The sequence below is a fragment of the Coffea eugenioides genome, chromosome 8 (assembly GCF_003713205.1).
Source record: "Coffea eugenioides isolate CCC68of chromosome 8, Ceug_1.0, whole genome shotgun sequence".
Lineage (NCBI taxonomy): Eukaryota > Viridiplantae > Streptophyta > Magnoliopsida > Gentianales > Rubiaceae > Coffea > Coffea eugenioides.
Genome location: NC_040042.1, coordinates 7,439,362 through 7,452,296, shown reverse-complemented (window position 1 = coordinate 7,452,296; position 12,935 = coordinate 7,439,362). Strand labels below are relative to the sequence as shown.

Below are 12,935 nucleotides of genomic sequence, written 5' to 3'. Positions count from 1 at the left end.
TAGGAATGAAACATGGGGATATCATAAATCTTTTACAGTATTAAAAAATTAGGAGAGTGCAATTACCAATTATTGGCGGATTAAAACGAGATCTGTTGCATAAATTACGGAAATAATAGATTAACAAAAGACAACACCAAAAAACTAGTGTGATCTACAAGTTGACTAATTACTTTATTTGAACTTCCAAGCAATTCATAAGTATTATAAATGAAAAATCAGATATAGAAACCTGTAGTTCGTGCGATCCTTCATCATCACTCATTAATGGTTACAACAGGCAATTCCCTTTCGAAAGCACATTTTGGGCACAGATAAAATCTGCACGATTCGCATTCGAAAGCTGTTTTCCAATCCAACCTACTGTTGCAGCTCCCACAAAAGGATTTGTATTTTGCTTCGGGAACATGAGTGAGAGGATGAGAATGATTATTCACATTCAGGGAGCGTCAATATTTCACACGTCTGAACTCCTCAATTTGGGGAACGCAGAATGGATGCAATGAGTAGTCGCATTCACGGCAGTGATACATCCAACAATTTGGGTTGATTTCTGTTTCGCAGAGCACACAGTAGAATACCTCAGGCTCTGTTTTCAAACTCGGACCGGACCGGCCGGTCGAACCGGTCAAACCGGGAACCGGCCAGGTAGCCGGTCCGAGTCAACTTAGAAAACCGGAAATTTTAAAACTCGGTCAAAGCCGGTCAAAATCCGGGTTTGACCGGGAAAAAACCGGTTTTTCCGGTTCAACAGTAATTTTTAAAAAAAAAATTTAAACTTTATAATATTATGTTTTGGCCCCCTAAATTGTTAAAACTTATTCGTATACCTCAAATATTTGATACTTTATAAATATTGTCCTACAATTTGATGTTATTTTTCAATTAAATTCATAATTTTAATTCTAAACTTGTTAATATTTATTAAATAATATAAATTGCTACTTGATTGTTCTAATTTCTTTGTATTTTCTTGTTAAATATATTTGAAACATCAAATATATATGAATATACCTTTATTAATATCAATATATTATTAGATATGATATATATAATATTTTAATTTTTAAATAATTTTTATTTATGACGTCATCCGGTTCGACCCCTATCGACCCCCGGTCGAACCCATTGACCCCTGACCCCTGACCTTGGCCGAGTCGCTATCCGGTCCGGTTCTGAAAACATAGACCTCAGGATGCTCGAAATATGGAGGATATATCAGGAGAAGTGGGTGCTTGTCCCATCTCTGTGTGGTTGTAGGAGGCAGCAGAGCACAGGCATAGCACACATAGATGTGGCAATCCTCACAAGCAAACCCAAAACCACCTCTATAAATATAGTCGCATGCCGTGCAATGTATGGGATCTGAACTTTGAAATTGAGTCAGGAGGTGCTTCTTGTAACCATCGTGTTTGACACTACTCGTCATCATGCTAGCACTCGCACACTTTATACAAATACGTAGTCCACAAGGCTCGCATTTATAATAGTTAGCATTGGTCCAACAGCGACATGCCTCGCATTTAAAAATACCAATTTCACTCGGATTATACATACATGAGAATGGGTTCTGGGGATGCTTTGGAATGTGCAATTCAAGGGGGAGGTTAGAACAAGTTAAATCGACAAAGTAACACATTCCACACAAGCATAGTATTGAAGATCATCAGATGAGCAAATAGGTTCAATGCACACGTCACATACTAACAATAATGCTTTTGCTTCTTCCTGATCATCACTAGTAGTACTCTTTATCTCATGTAAGTTCTGTACTTTCTCTGAAAAAACAAGCGGATGCTTCCTGTGTGAATTCATAAATATCTCTTCTGGAATATTCGTTTTGCCTGAGTCATTACTGCTACTGATCTCATCATCCTTGAGAAGAAAACGGGCGATCAATGCTTGAGCTGCGTTACTGGATGGTAGTTTCACCACATTTTGATCTTGTTCTCCTCTAACAACCCACAAGACAAGAAATTCAGAGGATAGAATGCCAAAAGATATTTCATCATGATTACCTTAAAAGGGCAAAAAACTAATTTTTTTGAGGGAAAAAAAAAGAAGCCAAGTATCGACCATTACGCTAACATTAGCAAGCAAAACAAAGAAAAGCTCTTACGAGATAGGATATTCAATATCTTCACTTAGCTGCTCTTCATCCTTTTGAGAGATCACAATGCATGTAACATGGACGAAGTATCTGCAAGGACCGCAATAATAGACCCAATCACTTGGATGTACCTTTTCGCGACAAACAGAGCATCCTTGTGGAAAACTGCGGTAGTCAGACGGAAGAGAATAAGCCAGATGGAGTGGGTGATTGTGATCCTTGTGCTTCACAGTTGATGATAGCAGTGCGCATTTTCTGTGGATCCAAAATGGACAAACAGTACACAGATAGGAAGAATCTTCATCAACCTTATCGCAAGCATTACACAAGAAAGTAGCAGGTTTTTTCAGTTGTCGAAGAGGGTGGTCATGACAATCGAGCTTAATTTCCCGCTGATCCAAAATAGCACACGACACATCCAGATCAAATTCGCAGGAGGAGCAGTGGTACGTGAAAAACTTCCAATCATCTTGGCCACACGCATTGCAGATACAACCACCCGAGATACAGGGATAGGGTGACTTCCCATCATGGTTCGAAGTCTCGGCCGAGTCGTCACCGTCTCGGCCCCTACCGATACGATACCGTGACGAAACGATACCGAAATACTTGACTCGCCGAGAAATCGGCCGAGTCGTCACCGCAACGGATTGACTCGGCCGAGTCACACCGAGTCACTCCGAGTTATCCCGAGTCAAGACAAGAAATCAGCCGAGTCACACCGCGACTGATTGACTTGGCCGTTTCTTTTGCTATTTTTTAATTATTTTTATTTAGCATACTTTTTTATATTATTAACAATTTTTAGAATATTAAATACTTTAAAATTTGCGTCTCACCGAGACCGCGACCGATATGCCGAGACCGATGTGGAACGTTCCGGGCCGCGACCGCGACCGCGACCGCAACCGTGACTTTGAACCATGCTTCCCATGGAGGACTAAGTCATGCTGGGAATGCATCGGATGCCTAATTTGTCGAGGAAGCTCCGCACATCTTTTGTGAAGAAAGAAATGATAGGGGAAGCAGCAGTACGCTGCAGGATCCAAGATTTGCTCCTGACACCCATAACAGACTGCTGACTTTTGATCAATACTACCGTCATCCTTTTCCTTCTGCAATTCACACAGGATCAGAGGGTGTTCCTCATGACTGAAATGCTCAAGTTGTTTTTCTTCCATTTCTTTGATAACTGTTAGGATCTTTAGTCTGGTATGGTTATTGAAAGACTTTGAAATTAGAGGGCAAAATAAGAAACAGAAAAGAATGATTGGTTGTGAATGTGTCCTTCCACGTAAAATGATAACTTTTGTTAGATACTGCTTTCTATAAACAGAATACACAAGAAACATATGATTCCATACATTCTTTTTGGTTCCTTTTGGTTAATTTACGCTGCCTTTGTTTATTCTTTTCTTTAATTGCTTTTGGCATAATAATTTCATTCTATTGAAAACATCTCAAGTTAAATGTTAAACATAAAATTGATCATTTTACATTTACCTTGTCAAAATATCTTGTACAAAGATACCAGTCGAGCTGGAAAATTTCCCAGCTTTCAGAATTACACTCTAGAATTTGGAAAGTTAACTTAAGTGCCTCAAGCACTATATTTTGAGTTTTGATCTAAATTATGTCAAAATCACAATTTCACTATGTGACCAAACGCTCGTGTAATTAAATGTCCCCTGTGCAACATTACCGTGAGTATATTTATGTCTTTGAATTTCAGTGGATGAAATGACATAAAAATAAAAATACACAAAATTCAGTAGCTGCAATAAAACTTTGAAATGATTTGGTGACAGAAAATTTTTTGAAAAATGTGCTGGCATTGGGCGAGGAGGGATTATGCTCCAAGATGGTGTGCGAATCTAGCTCAATTGTAATTGCTTCTGTCAAAGATGATATAAGCAAACTGGCAAAATGCCCAAACCGTGCATAATTTGAAATTTAATGGATAAATTGACAGGTAAAAATATTCATCGGGCAAAACAAAATTCTAAAATAACTTGGTGTCTACAAATACGATTGAATTGCTTCCTTAGTCTTCACTTATTCCAAATTCATATTCAAAGGTAACTTATTATTCCTTACCTAAAAGTAGCAAAATAACAATCCTGAAATAATCAATTTACGTTTGTTGGTACTTTAATCGACTCGATTACACAAGCAAGGCATGATTCTATGAGCTCTTTTCGTCTCTTTTGGCTATTCCACATTGCCTTTATTTACTCTTTTCTCTACAGTATTCCAACATTCTAGCCAAACTTCCTTTACTTGTTTAAATTTGTATATTCTCTTTTTTACTTTAGGTTCTTCATGTAACTTGTTGGGAAAAGAGAATATGATTGAAAAAATTTTTATTGGATGAAAAAGAAGTGAGAATTTTTGAAAATAATTAGACTTGCAAGAGTTATAGTGCAAATTGTACGGAATCTATAAGGTACCAAGAAGAAATGGTGAAAGACGATTTTTTATTGCTTGAAAAAAATAAAGTTAAATGAGTGTGGAGTGATATCTAATAAGGCAAATTTGGAGTAGTGGTGTAGTAAAAATTGTGAACTCTTCCACCTCGGGAACTAGGGCTCTTTTTAATTGAGGAATTAAAAATTAGACCAATCAAGAAAACAAGGTTAATATTATGCATTTTATTTCTTACTTGATTTTATTTTTTATGTCTTTGAAAGTTTGTGATGTTAAAAGAAATAAATCATTTGAAATGGGAAAATCGTGCTAGTTACATTTCATTACCTTTGTACTTTTTTAGTTCCCTATTCTTAAGATCAAGCATTTTGGTTGAAATTTTTTTTTGTGGCGTATTTTTCATCTCACTTTTAAAATAAAAAATTTGATCTGTCACATATCCACAGTGCACCATTTTTGCTTTGAAACTAATTATTGATCACATTTTTTCACTTGAAATGAGTAAAAAAAATGTGTCAACGTATTGAGATTATATGTGTAAAATTGGAAAATAGTCACAAAATTTACTAGCTATGCAATTTAAAGATAAAACTACAGATAGAAACTATGCCTCAGTTTGTGTGCTTCCAATTTAGATAAAAAAAATAAGAATACTCAAAAAATAAAAAATAATTTACAAACTTCCTAAATTTCAACCAAAATATTTTAACAATGAGGGAAAAATATTTTATTATGTTAATAGTATATACAATAATCTTTTGTATGCTGAAATCTCCTCAAGTCAAAATTTGGATATGAGACTGAGCATTTTACTTTTTTCTAGTTAAAATATCTTGCAAAGAAAAAACAATCAAGCGTGAAAATTTCCTAGCTTTTAGAATTACACTCAAGAATTTGAAAAGTGAACATAGGTACTTCAAGTACTACTTGTTGAGCTTTGATTCAAATTATGTCAAACATTTTACAATTGTTATCAAAAATGGGTTTTGGGACAAAATGGTGCATTTTGGACATGTGATGGACCAAATTATTATTTTAAGAGTAAGAGACGTAAAAAGGTACAAAACAAAATGAAAAACGTAGGGACAAAATGTATCATTTCAAAAGCAAGAGAATAAAGTACAAAGTTCACGTATGTGCTTGAGGTCAGCAAAGTGTTTCAAACTATTACTTTGTCCATTGAATTTTTTTTTTTTTTGGTTGAAAATGTCAATTTCTTCCATTGACTTATAACTAATGTTCTTTGTATTGGTCATTCTCTACATTTATGCTATCTAACTACATGTCACACGTATACCATCATCCAAGATTTTCTAGAAATCATGGAATATATTTAGAAGTTCAGAGGGTGAAATGACATAAAAATAAAAAGACATAAGGTCCAATTGGTAAAATAAAACTTTGAGAAATAGACTGGCTGTAGGCAAGAAAGGATTATGCTCCTAAGTGACGGTGTGCATCTCATTAGTAATTACTTCTGTTAAAGATGATATAGGCTAGCTGACAACCTGACCAAATTAATAGTGCATATTTTGAATCTTAATGGATGAATCGACACAAACAAGTTCAATAGATAAAACAAAATTTTGAAATAATTGGAGACTACGAATACAATTAGTTTTGCTTTCTCAGCCATAATTTTTTCAAGATTCATACGCAAAGGTAGTTTGTTATTTTTTACTTGAAGGTAGCAAAATGACAATTTTGAAATAACCAATTTATGTTTGATGCTACCTTCTTTCCTATGGTACCAAGCAACATATGATTTCATTTGTTCTTTTGTCTCTTTTGCCTGATTTGCATTGCCTTTATCTAATCTTTTTCTCTATGGTATTCCAAGCATACTTCCTTTATTTGTTTAAAGGGTTAATTTCAAATACCTCCCCTGAGGTTTTTGATAATTGCAGAAAGCTCCTCTCAAGTTCTAAAAATTACACCTACCTCCCATATTTTCATTATTTAGGTAACATTTTAGGCCCAAAAGGCTATACTTTTTTCAAAATTCCTATAATGCCCTTTGGTTATAATTCACAACAAAAAATGTAATGGAAAAAAATGGTTTATAGTCTCTATTTCATTTATCTTTATTTGCTATCACTATTACCAATTCATCAATATCCAAATCACCATTAAATAATGATAGGTTGCAATTTTATCATTTATTTTATTATTAATTTCCCCTATTACCTGACTTGATGTGGATTAATTATTGGATTCTGCTCACTTTTCATAATTTGTATTTATTCCAGGGAGTAGATCGAAAATACCATAACAAGAGCCAATTTGACAGAAAAGGAGGTTCAGTAGCTGTCCGTAGTTCAGGGGCATTTTAGGAACAAAAAAGACGCGAGCCCTTCGTTGGGTAATTTGGGCCGAAGCCTTCTTTCCTCCGGAGAGCGCGGCACAAAGGAAAAATAAAAGGAGAAGGAGGAACACAGGACTAGGCGTTCTTTCCCTTGGGGGCTAGAGCCGCCGCACACAGTAGCCATTAGAATAGGAGCAATTGATATATGGCAGAGAATGAGCACTAGCACCAGGGAGTTGCTTTTGTTGACTTGTCTTCCCTTTTAGTTCTTAGTAGTTGTTTTACCTTCCTTGTACGTAGGACCTTTAGCATAGTTTTCCTTTTGACTTTTCCCTTGAGTCTTGGGTGGATGTCTCCTGCGCATGTCAGGAGCAATTGAAGGTCTTGGTCACTTTCTGTATTCTTCCATCAACTGAGCGAACTGAGCTCCCTTGGTCAAGGACAATGGCTGCGGCTTCCTCTCCAACTTTGCGTGGGATTTGTTCGCCAGGAATGAACTAATTTTTCTTTTCTAGTCAAGGAACAACGGAGGTCTTGGTTGGCCTAAATTTGTGAGATCGATTTAATTTTATCTTTTTCTTTTATTTATTGGTATTCGCATATTTCCTGGTTACAGTGCTTATGATTGTTTAATTAATTGATTGTCTTGGATCCGGATAATTAGTTAATTCGGTAATCTATTGTCAACTGGGACGTTAAATCCGTAATTGTTTAATTGTCTCAAAATAGTGACGACTGTCATGATTGGGTTCGTGTCAGGGGAATACGCGGGCTAATCTAAAATAACCCTGGTAGTGCGTTATTTGATTAGAATAGGGCTCCTCTAATACGTAAGGCAATTGGGGAATTAAATTCTACGGGCGTACCTAGGATTATTTCTCAATTAGAGCAGTGATTAACGGGCGTACCTTAATCATCGACACAGTAAGGAGGGGTTGACTGTCATCGCTTGTTTGGCAGTTATAACCTATTTATTAGTAAATAATTGGAATTGCCTTTGCTTATCGATGATCAATTAGGTGAACCATTGCTGAAGTTATTCCTTGGCTAGATCCTTAATTATCACTCATTTGATTTTAGTAATTTGTTATTTAATTTTTAGTAGTTTTTTAGATTTTAGTTGAATTGCTTAAATTGTCACCTCTGAGATAAAAACACCCCCCTTGTCACTGTGAATTTGAAAAGGAACAATTACTCCCAGTCCCTGTGGATTCGACCCTGCTTACTGCTATCTACAGAAATTACTTTTAGTTTGAGCAGGTTTTATTATTGCACAGGCTTCGACAACCTGTCAATTTTTGGCGCCGTTGCCGGGGACTGGTGTCAGATTAATTTGTTTCTTTTTGAGTTCACCTTGTTTTCATTTTTAATTTATTTTTCTCTTATTTTTTTTATATAGTTGATGGCTGCTGACATTCCATATTTTGATGATAGACTGGACTTTGTTCCTGAATGGGGTTATGAGACTCATGTTTTTCCTAATGATCAATGGGCTGTTGCAAATTGTGGAACTTATTTTGACTCAGGTTATTCAACTGACACATGCCCCGCATTTCAAGATAATCTAAGTGCTCCAATTGATACTTTTGGAGATTTTTCACCCCAATATCAAACGCAGCATGACCCTTATTCAAACGGGTATGATCAAGGATGGTGGGATAATTCCAATTTTGATTATGCGACCGGGCCAATGGATTTTCAACAGCAAGAGTCTCAACAACCATCGTCCATGTCAGGTATGTCTCTTCAGGAATTGAGTGAATTATTTATTAATACATACCAATTCCAACAGGAGACACAAATGAGGAATGAGATGATGAAGGATGCAATGAGTTATCTGGCAGATCAACTATGTCTATTGACATCCAGAATGAATCGATGGGCTTCTCAAATGGAAGAATTGCCCTCGAAAACCATTGTTGATCTAGAAGAAAATGAGAGTGCAATTTGCTTGACTAGTGATGAGGAGATGCAAGAGTGTCAAAATGAGAAATCTACAGATGCAGTTGAAAAAGAAGCCGAAAAGGAAGAAATGGAACCCCAACCGCAACCCATTCAAGTGAAAGAATCCAGTGAACAATCTCCAAATGCGGTGACATCTCCTCCACTCCTTCATCAATATTCTCCTGACTCTTACTCTTCAATTCCTGTTAACGAAATTGACTTTATTATACCAGACAATTTTGAATTTCATGACAGGAATAAATTAAGAGTGGCGATGGCGAGATATCTTGAACCAATAAATGCAAGTGGGGGAGGAGTGAATGGAGAATGCAAATTATCATCGACTCGTTTGGCGCCATTCACTAGTCCATGGAAGCCCGTAGCTCGTATGCTCAAGGATTATTCTATTTACGAGGGTTATCAGGACTATATAGAGGATGAAGCATTAAGACGAGCCACACGATTTTATCCTCCATGAGCAAAACATGATAATGTCTAGCCAAAGACATTAAAGAAAGGCGCTCATTGGGAGGCAACCCAATTATTTCTTTTAATTGTTTGTTTTGATTTCGTGTGATAGTTTAAATATGTTTTCCTTGAATTTGACTGATTTCGGGTTTCAATTTTCATTTTTGATGATTTGTAGGTGTTTTTCTGTCATGACGCGCCCGCGTCATGACGTCTGGAAAGCTCACGGTCAGAATCGTCAGAAGGGATTCCTGCTCTCATGACGTGCCCGCGTCATGTCATATGGAGAGAGCTCCAGATTCCGTGCGTTCTTCACGTGCCCACGTCACGTTCACGGGAAAGCTAAGTATTCAAAAAAGGTCAAGAACGATTATTGATTTTCTGTTAATCTCTACTTTTGAATTTCAAAAATAAATTTTGTCAATAAAAAAAATTATAAAAAAAGAAGTTATATATAAAAAAAATTTCAAAAAAAATTTCAAAAAAAAAAACTTTTTTTTAGTTGATTACTAAAAAAAAGGGAGAGTCTTCCCGTAAAAAAAAAAATTCTAAAAAGAGAAAAAAAAAATAAAATGAAAAAAAAACTATTTCCTTTTTCTTTTTCTTTTTCTTTCTTCCCTCTTCTTTTTTTTCTTTCTTTTTCTTTCTTTCTTTCTTCTTCTTTCTTCTTTCTTTCCTCTCCCCTGTTCTCCTCTGTGTCGACCGAAGCACCCTCGCTCGCCACACGCCACGACTGCCGCCACCTGCCGACGCTGCCTCCTTTGCGCCTCGCTCTCTCCACCACTAGCTCGACCTCACTCCAGCGCCGCCACCACCTGTCCGCCACCCTTCCTTACGCGACGCAGGCTGCCAGACGCCGCTGCTAGCTCTCGCCGCCCCGCTGCCCCACGCCACTGCTCTGGACGCACCTCCCTCGCTCAACCGCACACCCCTCTCATCTCTCTCTCTCTCTCCTCGCGGCCCTCACTCTGCCACAGCTCCACCGTGAGCTACCGCCGCCTCACTCTGCCCCAGCTCATCTCCACCGTAGTTCCATCGCCCACCACAGGCGCACCAAGCGCACGACCGCTGCTCTGCGTGTCTACCTCGCAGCGGCCCAGCTCCTCTGAGCTCCGCCGTCCGCAGCTCCAACAGCGCACCACCAAAGCCTCGCGCCCGCCACCATTCTTCTCCCCCTCACGGCTCTCTCCCTCGCGCGATCGTCCGCTCTCTCTCCTCGCACTGTTCTGCCGTCAGGGTAGAGGTATTCCGTATTTGGACCCTTAATTTGCTATCTACTTTTTACATCGCTGAAATTGGGGTTTGTTCCTGGTGCACTATCACTAAGTGGGCTGCCGTAAATTGTTGATTTGGCTTGTTGGGCGGAAGTGAGTTCATTTGTTGAGATGGTTCACCACTATTACTGCTCCTAGCTTGCTCGATTAGTATATTCGTTGAAATTGAATGTGTTTGAGCATACTGCTGGGAGTCATTTGCATATTTAGATGAACTGATGCAGTAATTGGGTTATCACTGGTCGAGTTGCCTGTTTGAGTCGTTTCTTACCTGTGTGTGCACCAGTGGTACTAGTTGTAGTAGTTTGCATATAATTTGTTAATCCTATCTGATTGGCTGTCTAATTGATAGCTAATAACTTGTGACTGAATTGTTATTGCCAAATCTCTCAACTACTGCTGTTGGAAGTATCGAATTCTTGGGGCATTTGCTACGGTTTTGGTCGATTGAATTGTGCGGTTAACTGTACCATTGGGGGCATGTATTGAGTATTTGAGTGGACAACATTTGCATTTGACAATTGAGTTGGGGAACACCACTGACTTTGGATTTGCAGTTGTTGGTTGCTATCTTTGCTGGATATTTTATCTTTTGTTGTTTGGGGTAATAATTGGCGAAAATGGTGAGTGGCGCCACTTACAAGCACAGGTTTACAACGTAGATGAGCGAATGACGAACATCGCCCGCCAAGTGGCAAGGATGTCTCAGAACCTGGCCGCGTACCTTCACCACTTTGGTTTCCCTCCGCAGCTGCCAAATACCCCTTAGCCACTCGAGAGGGAAGTTTCGTTGTCCTCTTCGCTTTAATTGCTTTATTCCCTCCATTGAGGACAATGTAGGATTTAGGTGTGGGGGGGGGGCAGTTATGGTGTTAGTTTTTCTAGTTCTTAGTTTCCAGATATTTTTCTTTTATTTTTAGTCTGTTATTTGTCTAGTTTTCGTTTACTTTTTGTCATTTATCTGTCCAGCTCTCCTATGACTGCCAAATTTGATGTTGGATTGTTGCCCCTATTTCTACTTTTGCCAAGTTTTAATAATACAAATTTGTCGAGTTAATGTGGTTGAATCCAAGAGCATTTCTTTGGTGAATATCAGTGATTATGTAGCTCTTATAATTTTTGGTTAACTTTCCTAGGCATAGGGAATGACTGTTGGCATTTTCATGTGAATTGGTCCGGTTATTAACCTTAGTTCTCCATATTTAAAAATGAGGCTAGCAGCTGCAAAGTTCCTTTTGATTTTTGTGTTATTTTGAATTTTTGGTATTATTTGACTGTGAATAAGAGTTGACTGTACTCCGCTAGTATTTACTACTGAGTAACCGGGGATCTGCACCTAAAAGTGTTGATTCTCGCGTCAAAAGGTAGTAATTCCTATGAGTACGTGGTCACGTGGCGATAAAAGTTGAGTAACCGGGCTCCTTCATCTGGCCAATGTTGGAGTTCGCGTCAAAAGGCTCAAATGGCTAGCGACTAAGTCTTTTGTTACTATTGAAAAGGAAAAAAAAAGAAAAAAAGAGAAAAGTAGAAAAATGTGAAAAAAAAAGTGAAGGTTGTGTTAGTGTGTAATAAAAGTCAGCTTGCCGAATTATGGATTTAATGTTGAGATTTTGGTTAATAGTTGGACCATTTGCTGATAAATGTTATACGTTATTCCTTTTTCTTAGATTAGTTAACCTGAAATTAGAGAAGTTTGTGGTTTAGAAGCTAACCGGAGTGATGTTTCTTGAACTTGACCATTGATGCTTGATTATTATTTTTCTTGGTATCTTGGCAATTTGTTGGATAGAGCGATAGCCATTGTCAAATATTGATGTTTGTTCACTGTTCTTATGCTTGAGGACAAGCATGATTTAGGTGTGGGAGGAATTGATAGGTTGCAATTTTATCATTTATTTTATTATTAATTTCCCCTATTACCTGACTTGATGTGGATTAATTATTGGATTCTGCTCACTTTTCATAATTTGTATTTATTCCAGGGAGTAGATCGAAAATACCATAACAAGAGCCAATTTGACAGAAAATGAGGTTCAGTAGTTGTCCGTAGTTCAGGGGCATTTTAGGAACAAAAAAGACACGAGCCCTTCGTTGGGTAATTTGGGCCGAAGCCTTCTTTCCTCCGGAGAGCGCCGCACAAAGGAAAAATAAAAGGAGAAGGAGGAACACAGGACTAGGCGTTCTTTCTCTTGGGGGCTAGAGCCGCCGCACACAGTAGCCATTAGAATAGGAGCAATTGATATATGGCAGAGAATGAGTACTAGCACCAGGGAGTTGCTTTTGTTGACTTGTCTGCCCTTTTAGTTCTTAGTAGTTGTTTTACCTTCCTTGTACGTAGGACCTTTAGCATAGTTTTCCTTTTGACTTTTCCCTTGAGTCTTGGGTGGATGTCTCCTGCGCATGTCAG

At 37.9% G+C, this 12,935-nt stretch overlaps 1 pseudogene; it reads right to left on the bottom strand.

The window, feature by feature from the left end:
• Positions 1-1,381: 1,381 nt before the first annotated feature.
• Positions 1,382-3,302, bottom strand: LOC113780109 (annotated as a pseudogene).
• Between the last annotated feature and the right edge of the window lie 9,633 nt (positions 3,303-12,935).